Source organism: Coffea eugenioides, chromosome 8, assembly GCF_003713205.1.
Source record: "Coffea eugenioides isolate CCC68of chromosome 8, Ceug_1.0, whole genome shotgun sequence".
Taxonomy (NCBI): domain Eukaryota; kingdom Viridiplantae; phylum Streptophyta; class Magnoliopsida; order Gentianales; family Rubiaceae; genus Coffea; species Coffea eugenioides.
The window spans coordinates 11,095,838-11,111,446 of record NC_040042.1 but is presented as its reverse complement, the minus strand read 5'-3'; the positions used below and the strand labels follow the sequence as shown (position 1 = coordinate 11,111,446).

The 15,609-nt window shown below is 37.8% G+C and overlaps 1 pseudogene; it reads left to right on the top strand.

Annotated features, from left to right (window-relative positions):
• Positions 1 to 3,304: 3,304 nt before the first annotated feature.
• Positions 3,305 to 4,635, top strand: LOC113779316 (annotated as a pseudogene).
• Positions 4,636 to 15,609: the final 10,974 nt, after the last annotated feature.

The window sequence follows — 15,609 nt, the reverse complement described above, 5'->3', positions numbered from 1 at the left end:
GCATTAGCCAGCTGTCTTTTGAGATCCTGACATTTCTCTTTTTTGTTAGCTAAACCAGCATTCCTAGTCTTCTCAAGATCCTGCTTAAGACCGTCAATCTTACTCCTAGAGTTAGTCTGGGCATTATTTCTCCACTTCAAGAGTTCAATTCTGCAATTCCTAATTTTTCTAGTCACTTTGAACAATTTTGAACCCTGTTCCTCCCTACTCCAGGCTTGCTCCACTACTTGCTGGATCCCCTCTTTTTGGAGCCACCTCTTGTCAAAGTAAAACCTCTTTTTTTTCCTTTCTATCCCTGGATTGGTGTCTAGCAAAAGCAACGAGTGATCAGACGCTAGAGTCTCAATGTGGTGACACTTAGCACTCTCAAAATCTTGGAACCAATCCATACTACCCAAGGCTCTATCTAGCCTTTGACGAATCTCCCCTTCATTGTCCCAGTGATTGCTCCATGTCCAAGGGTGGCCTTCAAAACCAATATCAACTAGACTGTTCAGCTCAATGAAATGTCTAAAGTCCATAAAACTACTCTCCTCCCTAAACACACCCCCCCACTTTTCTTCATTGGACAAAATGTCATTAAAATCCCCCGAGATCAGGAATTTAGACCCCCACAACCTACTTCTATCCGTAAGCACTCTCCATTGTTCCTTCCTGATCCATCTATCACAACTAGCATACACTCCAATGAACCACCAAGCCGCCTGAGATTCATTACCTTCAATCTTAGCTTCGATAGTAAAAGCAGTAGTGACCACCTCTACAATTTGTGTATCCTTAGTCCAAAGTAAGGCCATCCCCCCTGTTCTATTCATAGCTTCCACTGTCACACTGTTGTCTAGCCTTAACCTTCTAGCTATTCTATCCGTGACTGCCTTCCTGTTCTTAGTTTCACTTAGGAAAAAAATATTTGGAGAGGAGAGGTGATTAACCTCCCTCAGCTGGGGAACTGTCAAGGGACTCCCCACCCCTTGGCAGTTCCACACCACTAATCTCATTTACACCTGGAGGTCCCATTAAGGAAGAACCTCTCCTCCTTTTCCTTATCCCCCTCAAAATACAGCTCCTCCAACTGTTTGGTTTTTTTCCACTGACACATATCCTGATATGTTTCCTCCATCACTTCATCTCTAAGCAGGATCTTCCTCTTCCCCACTTTCACCTGAGGATTTGCATTACCCTGTATCACCTGTAGAGGACTTCTGGTTCTAGCTGGAGTCTTTAACTTTCTAAAAGTTCTCCTGGTCTGTCTGTCCAGTAACCCCACCATCTTATTATCACCTTGGGTTTCCTGATGAAACACTACGAGCTCTGATTCTTTCTCTAAGACTCTTGACTCCTGGATTTGGTTGTGCACTACTTCAACTATATCCTCCTCCATCTCTTCCTCTATATGAGAAAGCTGGAGATCTTCCCCTCCTTGATTAAGACGAGGTAACTCTAAGTCCTCCTTGTCGCCCATCACCTGACCCTCTATTCTATTATGAGAGACTACCTTAAGAGCCTCCTGTTGAGTAGAAAGCCCCACAACCCCCTCCATACTATGATCCTCCCCTTCTCTTTCACCATCCTGGTTACTACCCCCACCACTGCCAGTGGCCTTAAGGACCTCCAGCAGACTCTGATTGCTATGCCTTTTACTTTTCTCCTGCTCGACCAACTCCCCATTCCTAAAGGCCCAGTAACGTCTATCACTATGTTCAGAGACTCTAGCATTTTTTTTCTGAGGGGAGACCCTGACATTTCCGGCTCTCATCCAGGGACCATACTGATTCTCATCAGTATTCCCTCCTAGCAATCTCCTATCTTTGCAAGACCTTTCACTATGTCCCACAATTCCGCAATTATAACAGAAATCAGGACACCTTTCGTATTTGAAGGCTATCCATTTGCCAGTTCCTGCTATCCTGACCACAGTACCTCTAAGAAGAGGTTTAGATAGATCAGCCATAACTAAGACCTTCAAATGCCTACCCTCTTTGCCTCCCACCTGAGGGATCACAACATCTCTAACTTCCTTAAACACTCCCCCTATCTTTCTACCAATCTCCTTAGACAACCAATGAACTGGCAAATTCCAGAGCTGCACCCAAAAAGGTGCGGTCACGAAAGCTTTATAGTCATCTTCAATGCCTTCCACCCATCTTTTAAGTACAAGCATCTGGTTATCTATAACCCAAGGCCCTCCCTCCACTATTCTATCTTTATCTTCTGAGTTTTGTAAGTTAAACTGAAACACATTTGGTCCCAGTTCCACCACTGACAAATTCCTGGGATACCCCCAGGCCACAGCCACAAAGTTTTTAATACCAGTGAAATTAATGACTTTTTCTCCTAAAACTCTCCCAATGATACTGTTTTCACAAGCTCTCACGCCAGTTTGAAAGTCTTCCCCCTCTAGCATGAGTCCTACCAGCTCATTCCCTTCAAGGGAAAACTTCTGTAATATATCAGACAGCTCTCCCTCCATGGAATGCTCAGAAAAATCTAAGATGGAAAAAAACACTCTACCCACAGGAGATAAAGACCAGGACCAAACCGTAGAGAAGGAAAAGAGCACAGAAAAAAAAACAAACGGAAAAACTAAGAAAGAGGATCGAGACAGAAAAAAGAGCCTGCTGAAATAACGGACCACAACAGGTAAAATATCATTGCTCACTTATATGCTTAAGAAAACAGGGAAAAACAGAGCACTGACCCACCTTGTCCAGACAATAGCTTATCATAGCTGAAGATTGCGACGCTTGAACTCCCTTTCTTCATGCACTGACTAGCTTCCAAGAGATGAAGTCCCCCTTAGCTTTGAATCAAACAATATCCCGTTCAATTACTGGCGGAAGATCAAGCTCCGGGAGTGCGGGAGAAAGCAAATTTTGAAAGAGTTTGAAAAGAACTACCTTCCCACCAAAAAGGTGGGTGAGCTCCTATCCCAAGAGAGAGCACAGCTACTTTAGAGTGAGAAAGCCTCTACGTTAGAGAGAGGATTTTTTCTGAGATACATTTCTATTTATATGCTTGTGTCTTTTTTTGACTTTATGGCATCAAAGGTTTGGACATGTTAACTATAAAGAATACATGATATGATAATATTAAATTTGTTACAATATTGCAATGAATAAGAAGACAAATTCAGAGGATGCATGCTGACTAAAAAAACAAGAAATCCTTTTCCAAAATTTGAAAGAATATAAAAAATTTTAGATCTTATTCATAGTGATATATGTGATTTACATAGTATACCTACATTAGGTGGTAGGAAATATTAAATTCTGAAGACCCCGCCGCTTCTCAGCTCAAGATCCTCATGTTTCCATGGTTGGATTATGGCCACATATCTCTCAACCTAGAACTAGCCAAGAAACTGACGGGTAGAGGTTTTTCCGTACATTTGCTCAACCCCGATCAATCTTGGATTCATCCAGAAAAAGATCACCCCAAATTACTCTGCCTCAATTCAACTTGTGGAACTTCATCTTCCAGACACTCCTGAACTTCCTTCTTACTATCACACCACCAGTGGTCTTCCACCCCATCTCCTTTCCACCCTGCAAAAAGCCCTGAACAGTGCCAAACCTGATCAATCCAATGTATTAGAGACTATCAAGCCTGATTTAGTATTCTACGATGTTCTCCAGTCGTGGACTGCTGCATTGACTGCAACCCATAACATTCCAGCGGTAATATTTGCAATTTCAAGTGTAACAAATATTGCATACTTCTGCCATTCGTTTGTGAAGCCAGGTCTTGAATTCCCTTTTCCAGCCATCTATCTTTCAGATTTTGAGCGACACAAGGCTCAAATTGCTGCTGAAGATGCTAGAGCTAATGTTGACGAAAATGATCCCGCAACTGAAAGGCCAAACAGGTTCTGTGACAGCATCATGCTCGCAAAAGGCTCGAGAAATTGATGGAAAATATATGGATTATCTCTCTGATATTTTGAAGCTGAAGATTATGCCTGTAGGTACGTTGTTTCCAGAACCTGTTGATGATGATCAGCAGGACAAGAACACCGAGCTAATCCAATGGCCTGGGACAAAAACCAAGCATTCAACTGTTTTCATCGCATTCGGGAGTGAGTATTTCTTGACTAAAGAAGAGTTGGAAGAGATGGCATTTGCATTGGAGCTTAACAGTGTCAATTTCATATGGGCTGTAATATTTCCTCACGGCCAGAGAATTAGGCCTGAGGAGGGTCTTCCTGAGGGGTTCTTGGAGAGAACGCGAGATGGGGGAAGAATTGTGGAAGAATGGGCACCACAGGCAAAAATATTGGGGCATTTAAGCATTGGAGGTTTTATTACTCATTCTGGTTGGAATTCAATTTTGGAAAGCATAGAGCTTGGTGTTCCAATTATAAATATGCCAATGCATTTTGACCAGCCATTCGATGCTAGGTTGATGGTGGATATTGGTGCAGGAGTGGAGGTTGTGAGAAATCATAATGGGAAATTTGATAGAAAAGTGATAGCGGAAGTAATAAAAAATGTAGTGGTGGAGAAAATGGGAGAAAATCTGAGGGGGAAGATGAAGGAAGTGAGTGAGAAAATAAAATTGAAAGAAAATCAAGTGTTTGATGAGCTTGTGGATTTGCTCACTCAGCTTGTGAAGGAAAATAGTCATCCTTCGAATTAATTCAACAACCTTTCTGGAATCATGCAAACTGCTTTATAGAAATATTAGAGTTTGTTCTTCTCTCTGAATTTCTTTTCACTTTTCTTGGGGATGTGGAAAAGTTTTCAACGTCAGAATTCCATCATAAAAATTCCTAGATTTGTGAATTGTTACTACTTTTTTGTGAATTATTACTACATCTGTATTTTGTGCAATTTTATCTTTTTTTTTTTTAATGATGCACGTAATTCATGTTAAAACTCCTGTACTAACATGCAGCTACCCGGTAACTTATTTTAGTGAAGTCAAGTTTATTATGATGTTACAGATATTCAGAGTGGAACACATCAACTCTCTCGGCAGCTCCAAGCAAAAGGAAAAGGACAAAAAGTTTTAGTAATTTTAGGACAAATTACATATAACCCTCTATAATTTTCTATAGTGACGGATGATCTTCCTAAGGTAAACTCCTTGCGATTTTGTGTAAAGTGAAAAATGGATGAAATGCACAATTAATTACAGTAATTATATCAGATGCTCTCCAGGTGTGCGTATGATGAAATCATAATATCCATTCAATCCTATTAAAAAAAAGATAAAATGCCTTCTACAAAATACTGTCATATCTTTAGTTGTTTAATAAAGTAAGAAGATTTCATAAATGTTTAGTATGTCATTTAATTTTCAAGTTATTAGAAGAGGCCAGAGCTAGTAAACTTTTATTTCTTCCCTTTTATATGACAAGACTTAGTTATACACTAGAATTTTGCCCATGCCTTAGCACGTTTTTTTAATTTATTGTGAATTTATACAAATCTGAATAATTGATAGGGTGTTAATTGTTAGTAATTTTATTATTAATTTTCCCCTTTATCCTCGCCAAATATTGTTTTAATTATTAATATTTACTTATATTTGGTATTGAACTCGATTTCAGGAAGTGAGACAGAAAACTACAAAAATGAGGGACTTTTTGGAGATAATTGGGATTTCAAACAACCGGGCCCACATGGTGCTACAAAGAGATTGCATTTCCTTTGCTGATTAGGAGATTGGAGTCCTACGGGCAATAGGAAACTAAAAGCAAGGAATTCGGTAGAGCCCCACTTTTGGTTTGATTCTCAATTCCAGCGGGGACCACAGGGATAAGAAGCTTTAGTCATTGTTGGCTTTAAAAAGGAGACAAACGTACAGAGAACTCTTATCAATCAATAGTTTTAGTTTAGGCTTTTAGCATAGTTTTAGTTTTCTTTTCTTAGCTCTTTCGCATGGTTGTTCTCCATTAATGGAGGACTAACCTCTTAATTCTAGTCAAGGGGACAACTGAAGACTTGGTTCAACAATTACTGTGAGATCGAAATTATTTTAATCGCTTCCTCATTTATTGGTATTTATGTGTTTCCTGTTTTTAATTGTTATAGTCCTTATGTATGATTGATTAGTGCGCAATAATTAATTATTCATATAGGCTATTTTGCTAAATAGAGGTAATTGAATCCGTAATTGTTCGTTATCTCTATCTTAGTAGCAACTGGCGTAATTGGGTTTATGTCAGGGGAGCATATGATCTAGCTTAAACAAACCCTCGTAGCGTGTTTGTTGGTTAGGATTGGGCCTTTCTAATTATTAATGCAATCTAGAAATTAAATCCTACGGTCGTACCTAGGGTTATTTTTGGGTTAGAGAAATAGCTAACGGTCGTACCTTAGCTATCGAGAAATTAAGGAAGGGTTGGTTGTTTATCGCGTGCATGACAACTATAACTAATCTATTACTAAATGTTGGAATTATTTCTGCATCAATGATCAGTGCATGAACCATTTCTGAAGTGTACCCTTGGCTAGAGTTTTCTCTTAATTATTTCTCTTAATCAATTATTTCCTGCAGTTAATTTATTTAGTTAGTATTTAATCCAAAAACCCCCCATACTTTGGACTCTAGAAGAAACGAATTATCCCCAGTCCCTGTGGATTCGACCCTACTCACCGCTATATACAAAATCTGTATTTTTCTCGAGTAGGTATTTATTATTGCACAGGTTCGGCACCTGTCAATTTTCGGAAAAAAAATTGAAAAAAAAAAAACCCAAAAACTATTTTTTTTCTCTTTTCTTTTCTTTCTTTCTTTTTTCTTCCTTTCTTTTCTTTCTTTCCGTTCCTTTTCTTCTTCTTCTCTGCAGTTCCCCTGTTTTCCACTTTTCCTTCATTGTTAATTTGTCCGCCGCTGCCTTGGCTCTCCCCACGAGGCACCCAGCTCATGACCACTGCAACCTCTCTTCCTCAGCCGCACCTCTCCCCATTTCGATCTCTCTCTCCTCGCGGCCGTCCACCACCGAACGTCGCAGGTGTGCTCAGCCACACGCGGCCCTTGCTCCTCGCCGTCGCTGCTGTCCGCCGCGCCTCCGCAGAGCCAAGCTCCACGACCACCGCCTCCTCCTCAGCTCAGTCCGCCGCCAACAGTTCTCCTCCAGCTTGGTCCGCCGCACGCCGCGGCTCCCTCTCCCATCGCGCGTAGCTCCTCCTGAGCTCGCGCGCCTCCACCGCCACCAGGAGCTCGCTGCGCCTCTCTTCGCTAACCAGCTGCGCCGCGCCGCCCTCCAGCCAGCTCCACCTCTGCACCTCCAAGCTCCACCGCCAGTCCACACTGCGCAAGCCACCTGTCAAATTTCTTTGACAGGTGGAGGTATTGAATTCTCCGCCAAATTAGTTTCACTCTCTGAAAGTTGTGGTTGAATTTCTTGATGGATAAACGAAGGTGATAATTTGGGCATTTTCTAGGGTAAATTTTGAACAGAGTTGGGATTAATTGCTGACATAGTGGGGATATTTTCTGCTATTATTTAAATTTTTGGCCGGTTGATTAATTTTTCCCTGTGACTCACCAGTGGTACTGGTTGATTAATTTTATAGTTTAAGTTCTTGCGGTTGAGTTGCTGCCATTGAATTTAATTCTTTCCTGTCTGTGCACCAGTGGTACTGGTTGCAGTGCTGCTTTCCATTTCTTAATCCTCTGTGCTGGCCTGCCTATTTGATTCTTGAGTTTTGGTGCCTGAACTGTTCTCGAATTCTAACCATTGGTTGTTGCCATTGCCTGTTCCTTGGCCCAAGTGCTATTTTGGTAGGTTTAATTGGGTATTTGCCTGTCCAATTGGAGGCAGTTGTTGAGATTTTGGGTGGATTTGTGTCCAATTGCTGAAATTTGTTGCTTTGTTTAGTCACTCACACTGCTCCTAGTTTGTTCGAGTGAAATTGGTTGGACGTTCCTTGCCCGTGGAGTTTAACTGTTACATTGTTTGGGGTGATTTTCTGGTATTGATCGAATTGTTGGGCATTATTTGGGGTTTTGGCTGCTGGAGACCCCTATTGCACCCTTAGTTGAGTAATTTTCTGGGTTGGTTTGTTGAATTAGTATTGCCATTGGTTGACTCTAAGTACCTTGTTTGGGGAGTATTCGGTTTTGTGATTTCAATTGCTAAGTTCATTGGAGCACTTGCAGAGATTTTGAGTTGCATTATTTCTGCATTGACTAATATTCGGACCACCATTGCTTATTGTTTGTAATAGCTGCTTTGTTGAGACTTTCGTCTAGTCTTTAGGTGCCTGAAGTTTCCATTTTCTTGATTGGGGTGATCCTTTTTGTTGCTTCATTGTCTGTCTGAGGCACCAGTGGTACGGGTTGGGGTATTTTGACTGCATTTGTTCATTCTCCTTGGTTGGCTGCTTGATTGAAAGCTCAGAGCTTGTGACTAAGTTGTTATTGCTTAAATTCTAACCTGCTATTACTGGACTTGCTGAATTTTAGGGGACATTTGTTGCGATTTTGGGTAGAATTGGGTTCATTTGTTGAGATTTGTTGATTTATTTAGACTCTATTACCGCTTCTAGTCTGTTTGATCGCCATGTTCGTTGGAATTGACTGCGTTCAAGCACATTGTTGGACGTCCTCGGCCATTGATTGAAACTGCTGCATTGTCTGGAAATTTGCTGGTTTGATGTTCTCTGTTGCACTCTAGTTCGCCTGGATCAAGACGCACGTCGGAGCTCTCCTTCCTTCTACAATCTTTCACTGCCGCGCACTACCGTAGCACCATTTTCACTCCACCGTTCCCACCTATTCCATAGCCGCCCGAGACCTTCCACCACGTATTCAGGGAAGTGTAGTTGTCCTATTCGCTTTCTTTACTTTATGATCTCCATTGAGGACAATGTCGGATTTAGGTGTGGGGGGGAGAGCTGTGGTACAGCTGGTATTTCTGGTGTTCAGCTTTTAGTTTTTTTCTTTTCCTTTATTTTCGTTGTTATTTGTTCTATTTTTCGTTTATTTCCTTTTCTTTCTTCCTAGTGGTCAGTTTTTTATTTGAATACCAAGTTTGATGTTGGATTGTTGTCTCTAATTCTGCTATTGCTAAGTGTTATTAATAAAAAGGTATCAAGTTGATGTGATTGAGTTCAGGAACATCTCTCTGGTGAATATCAGTAATTGCTTAACTTTTCCAATTTTTGGTTAACTTTTCTAGGCATAGGGAATGATTGTTGGCATTTTTCATGTGAATTGGTCAAATTATTAATTTTAGTTCTCCATGTTTGGAAATTTGAGGCTGGCTGCTGTTATTTTTGTGATATTTTCTAGTTATTGTGGTATGTTATCATAAATAAGAGGTGACTGTACTCCACTAGTTGTTACTACTGAGTAACCGGGGATCTTCACCTAAAGTGTCGATTCTCGCGTCAAAAGGTAGTAGTTACTATGAGTGCGTGGTCCCGTAGCAATTAGAGCTGAGTAACCGGGCTCCTCCATCTATCAAATGTTGGAGTTCGCGTCAAAAGGCTCTAAGGGCTATAGACTAAGTCTTTTGTTATTCAAAAAAAAAAAGGAAAAAATAAAATAAAGATTGGGTTAGTATGTGAATAAGTCAGCTTGCCAGTTTGTGATTTTAATGTCGAGATTTTGGTTAATAGTTGGACCATTTGCTGATAAATGTGAGCAACCATTCCTTTTTCTTAGATTAGTTTGCTTTAAATTGGAAAAATTGGTGGTTGGGAAGCTAACCGGAGTGATTTTTCTTGGATCTTAACTGTGATGCTTGATATATGTTTTTCTGGGTATCTTGGCAATATGATAGTTAGAGCAATAGCCATTGTCAAATTTTGGTGTTCAATTGCTGTTCTTATGCTTGAGGGCAAGCATGATTTAGGTGTGGGGGGAATTGATAGGGTGTTAATTGTTGGTTATTTTATTGTTAATTTTCCCCTTTATCCTTGCCAAATATTGTTTTAATTATTAATATTTATTTATATTTGGTATTGGACTCAATTTCAGGAAGTGAAACAGAAAACTACAAAAATGAGGGACTTTTTGGAGATAATTGGGATTTCAAACAACCGGGCCCACATGGTGCTACAAAGAGATTGCATTTCCTTTGCTGATTAGGAGATTGGAGTCCTACGGGCAATAGGAAACTAAAAGCAAGGAATTCGGTAGAGCCCCACTTTTGGTTTGATTCTCAATTTCAGCAGGGGACCACAGGGATAAGAAGCTTTAGTCATTGTTGGCTTTAAAAAGGAGACAAACGTACAGAGAACGGGGATCAATCAATAGTTTTAGTTTAGGCTTTGAGCATAGTTTTTAGTTTTCTTTTCTTAGCTCTTTCGCATGGTTGTTCTCCATTAATGGAGGACTAACCTCTTAATTCTAGTCAAGGGGACAACTGAAGACTTGGTTCAACAATTACTGTGAGATCGAAATTATTTTAATCGCTTCCTCATTTGTTGGTATTTATGTGTTTCCTGTTTTTAATTGTTATAGTCCTTATGTATGATTGATTAGTGCGCAATAATTAATTATTCATATAGGCTATTTTGCTAAATAGAGGTAATTGAATCCGTAATTGTTCGTTATCTCTATCTTAGTAGCAACTGGCGTAATTGGGTTTATGTCAGGGGAGCATATGATCTAGCTTAAACAAACCCTCGTAGCGTGTTTGTTGGTTAGGATTGGGCCTTTCTAATTATTAATGCAATCTAGAAATTAAATCCTACGGTCGTACCTAGGGTTATTTTTGGGTTAGAGAAATAGCTAACGGTCGTACCTTAGCTATCGAGAAATTAAGGAAGGGTTGGTTGTTTATCGCGTGCATGACAACTATAACTAATCTATTACTAAATGTTGGAATTATTTCTGCATCAATGATCAGTGCATGAACCATTTCTGAAGTGTACCCTCTGCTAGAGTTTTCTCTTAATTATTTCTCTTAATCAATTATTTCCTGCAGTTAATTTATTTAGTTAGTATTTAATCCAAAAACCCCCCATACTTTGGACTCTAGAAGAAACGAATTATCCCCAGTCCCTGTGGATTCGACACTCACCGCTATATACAAAATCTGTATTTTTCTCGAGTAGGTATTTATTATTGCACAGGTTCGGCACCTGTCAATAATTTAAATACAAAAATTAACAACAATCCTATATGTTCATTCATATTAACTTTAGAAATTAACGTATTCTAAATGTTCAATTATTTACTAAATTTTAAAAATTTATTTATATACTTTCTCTATAATATGATAGTATAAATCAAATAATGTACATCATATCAAAACCTTGGTAGATATTCTTTTTTTTCTTATAAACATTCTCTTTAGATAATTTAAATTTTTATAATGACCATAAGTCTTGAACCATATATTCATATTTAATTAAGTACAAAAGATTCAACAATCTATTTTTCTTCATCAATAAATATTCAATTTCCAACAATATTGAAAAATCTATCAGTATAGTAGTTAATTCTCTTTTTTACACTAAATTAATTCAAAATTAAGGAATAGATGATGAAAAATTTGAATACTAATCAAGTGATGAAATGAAGTAATTTATAGGATATGTAAGATTTCAATAATTGGGATTTGAAAAAGATTTTACTATAATTCTATGTAATCCAAATACGATTCAATATGTGTAAAACCCGTGCAATCCATAACCTATTAATTCTCTTTAAATAGACAATGCCATGTAGGAGTGAAAAATGACTCTAATTAAAATAGATTGACAAATAGATCATTCAATTATAATCTCATCATTTATATGTTGTTATCGTACTATATATCAAGCTAATATATGTATTTTATTGTGTAAAAACTTATGTTCATCTTCTTTTTTTTTTTTTTGTTAAAGGAGAGATCTTGAACCCATGACGTTTTAGTTACAATCCTTCCCCTCTTACCACTGAACCCAACCCTCCCCCCAAACTTATGTCCATCTTTTGTTATTGTAATCAATAAATTGGCTTCCAAAATCAAGAGAATAATATGAAAATTGGTATTCATTAATTTGGATGGAGAATAATACCTTTATAGTTTGTTTTTTCATAAATAAAAAAGATTTGTTAATGAGATTGCTGGAAATAGTTAAAACCAATTTATTTAACAAAGTCAAGAGGGATGTTTTGTAAAGAGTCTCCACAATTGGCAGGTTTTACATAAACCTAATACCTTGGTGAAATCGAAATACTAGAGAGGCAATTGCAAGATTGCAAGGATATCGTTGACGAAGAGAAAAATAAAAATAATCACATAGTTTCCTTTTCTCTCTTAAAGTGAACATGGCCATGAACTAGAATTCAAGAACCGCTTAAACCCAGCACTAGTTTAAAAAGCCCAGCAATGGCCAAGCAACAACCTGGACTGCTTAAAACATTTGTAGTCCAGTTTCAAGGTCAGAAGGCCCATCCATGTATACATTAATTTGAACTTTTGTTGGTCTTGACATATCAGAAAATCAAGAAAACAAAATATAAACAAAAGAATAGAAACCCAAAAAAAATCCTTCCAATCTAGCAAGTTAATGGAGCAAGTAACCACTGGAGGTGTACTTAGTGATCAGATGAGAATTTTTAGAATCTTTTCCACTATTAAGTTCAATGTTCAAATCCTGTGCCTGGTAATAAGGGCAATAGTTGGGGGCGGAATAGTATGGGGAGGGTGGAAAAGTTTGAGAAAAAAAAAGGTTAATGGAGCACATTTTAAAGGTGAAACTTGTTTAAAAGAAAAAAAGTGTAAAATTTTGCAAATGTCAACAAGATCTTCAATTCTAGTTACTACTCATGCTCTCCCATCTTCTCAATCTGGTACAAGGACACATGTTATGGCATTTAGTAATTGATCTAACTTTTACAATGTGACAAACTTTTTCATCTAATCAATGAAAGATATTTGATGTGTCGTGTTTCATATATTTTTATGTTCCTCTATCACTATGATTTTATGCATGTATTATTTTTAAAAAGTGCTATTTAGATATGTTTTTATGGTTGGACAGGGTAGAAAGCACTTGTGGTAAAAATGATGCAAAAAGAGATCAATTAGCAGGAAAATATTGAGTCCAGAAAGTCAGCAGCTAATGAGTGATAGGATGGGGGCCAAACACAATGCCCATTTGACTTTAAAGCGGATTTCAATTAAATTGACAAGTTAAGTTATGATGGGCGCCTGTCTCACAATCCAACTCAAGAACCGACATGTACTAAACAAATGACTTCTAATTTAAGTTGACTACTTGATTCTACCCTAAAAACCCTAGTGGAGGGGACCTTATAAATACACGAGTAAGAGCCGTTAGAAAGGGCTGTCAAAAGGAGAAGCAACAAATTTTTCTCTATAATTTTTCGTTTGCTAGAATTAGCGTAGTATATTTTATGAATTAGTTTTCTTTATTCACTTATGAGCATCTCTCTTACTCTTGCAATGATGATGTCTTGCTAGTTCTTTTATTCAAGCCAAGGAAAGAAGTGATGGCTCCTAGTATTGTGAAATCGATTTGATCTTTCCAACTTTTAATTAACTATCTGCAATTCCTTGATCTTGATTTGTGTTTATGCATGTATAGTGGAGTAAGTCGCGAATTATTCTCTATATGTGTCATATTCATGCCAAAGTACTAATTGTGATATGTAATTGTTATGTTTTAGTATTTCATGTAGAAAATAAGACTAGTAATTGATTGTCCTCTTTTATGAACCCTTAGAGGGAATTGTGGTGTTGATTAGATGATTGCGTGTGTCACAGGTTGTCATCAATTTTAGCTGATTCTTAGTGCCTAAAGCTACTATCGGATTAATTTGGGATTGCGTTAATACCTAAATAGTTTGATAATAAGAATACAACTACAGTGTATCATTCTAATTGTTGACTGTAGAGAATCTACGAGTTATTACTAATTCAGGGTGACTTAGGCCGAATGGTTGATTAAAGGTGACAGATGTCAAGACTGTGCAATAATAAAAACCTAACTACCACAAAAAACGTGCAATAATAAAAACCTAACTACCACAAAAAACAATCAACAATCAATTCCAGGTACTGGAGCAGGGACTCTGGATGTGCAATGAGTTACTTGATTCACCCTGGTTCCGAAGAGCTTGCTTAATCCGATATACCATAATTAATTAACTGACAAAATTTACTAACTAGTAGACAGTGGCAAGCAGGGTCAAATCCACATGCACTGGGGATAATTCGTTTCTTCTAGAGTTCAGAGCATGAGGGGGTTTTTGGAAAATATAAAATAATTAATTAACCAACTAATGAAACAACTAATAGAAATAAACAGAAATTAATCAATAACCAATACGACTCTAGCCAAAAGTGTAACTTTTCAGACACGGTCCATTCAACTGATCATCGATGCAAAGATAATTCAATTACTCATTATTAGATTGGTTATAGTTGTCATGCACGCGATAAACAACCAACATTTCCTTACTTTTTCAATAGTCAAGGTACGACCGTTAACTATTTCTCTAACCAAGAAATAACCCTAGGTACGACCATAAGATTTAATTCCTCGATTGCATTAAGAATTAGAAAAGCCCAACCCTAACCAACAAACACGCTACAAGGGTTTGTTTAATTTAGATCATACGTTTCCCTAACATGAAACCAATCACACTAGTCGCCACTGGTGTTAATGAATTAAACAATTACGGATTCAATCACTTAATCTGATAGTAGATTATTAGGTTAATCCAAATATCGGGCCCTTGACATTCAAATAACATAATAATCATAAAAAATTAAATCAGAAAACGTACAAATACCAATGAATAAAAGAAATAAGTAAAATAATTCGATTTCACAGATGTTTAGAACCGCGTCTTCAAATTAATCCTTGACTAGGAAAGAAACTTAGTTGCGCATGGCCAATTGAAGCAATTCACACCATTTTTCCAAAGCCAACGGCATAAGTCTTTGACAAGAGAAATACTAGAGAAAACAAAAGACTCCAAGGAAGAGCCCTGCGGCTCCCCTCTTCGTATCCTTCATGCGGGATCCGGCCTTCTCTTTTGTTATATGGCCTTGCCGACCAAATCTTCACCGAATCCCCTCCCTGCCAAATCCCTATTTTCTAGGAATAAGTAAACTAATGAATGAATGGTTTCCTATTATCACTCAATCTCTTTCTCACTGATCGGAAATAATGTCCAATACAAATAGGGAAGTTCCAGTACCTATAAAACTCGGAATTTAACTTGGATTGGAAAACTGCCTAATATCAATCCCGACTTTCTGGTCTTGAATGTAGGTCCCGAACGTACCACCATCAAATTAACATAAAAATTACCATTTTTAATCACGTTCTGCTCCTTTTCCTATAATTAGCACCAAATACCAAATATAAGTAGAATCCGACAGTTAAAACAATATTTGGCTAAAATCAATGGAAGAATAATTATAAATTTAACAACAAATTATGACCTATCAAAAGGCTAGATCTCTAGGAGTTAATGATCAATCAGAGTGAAACCCTTCAAATTCTTGGCTTGATTTTCACTTGTTGATTATATTATTTGTTTTAAATATTGCTTTCTTAATTTTGTTAGTAAATTCCTCTTGATTTCTTCCAGTTCATTCCATTGATTCAACTTAGAAGAAAAAAAAATAAAAGTTTCACTATTACCTGAACTCCGCTGCTATAGTTTTGGGAATTCAATAAATAA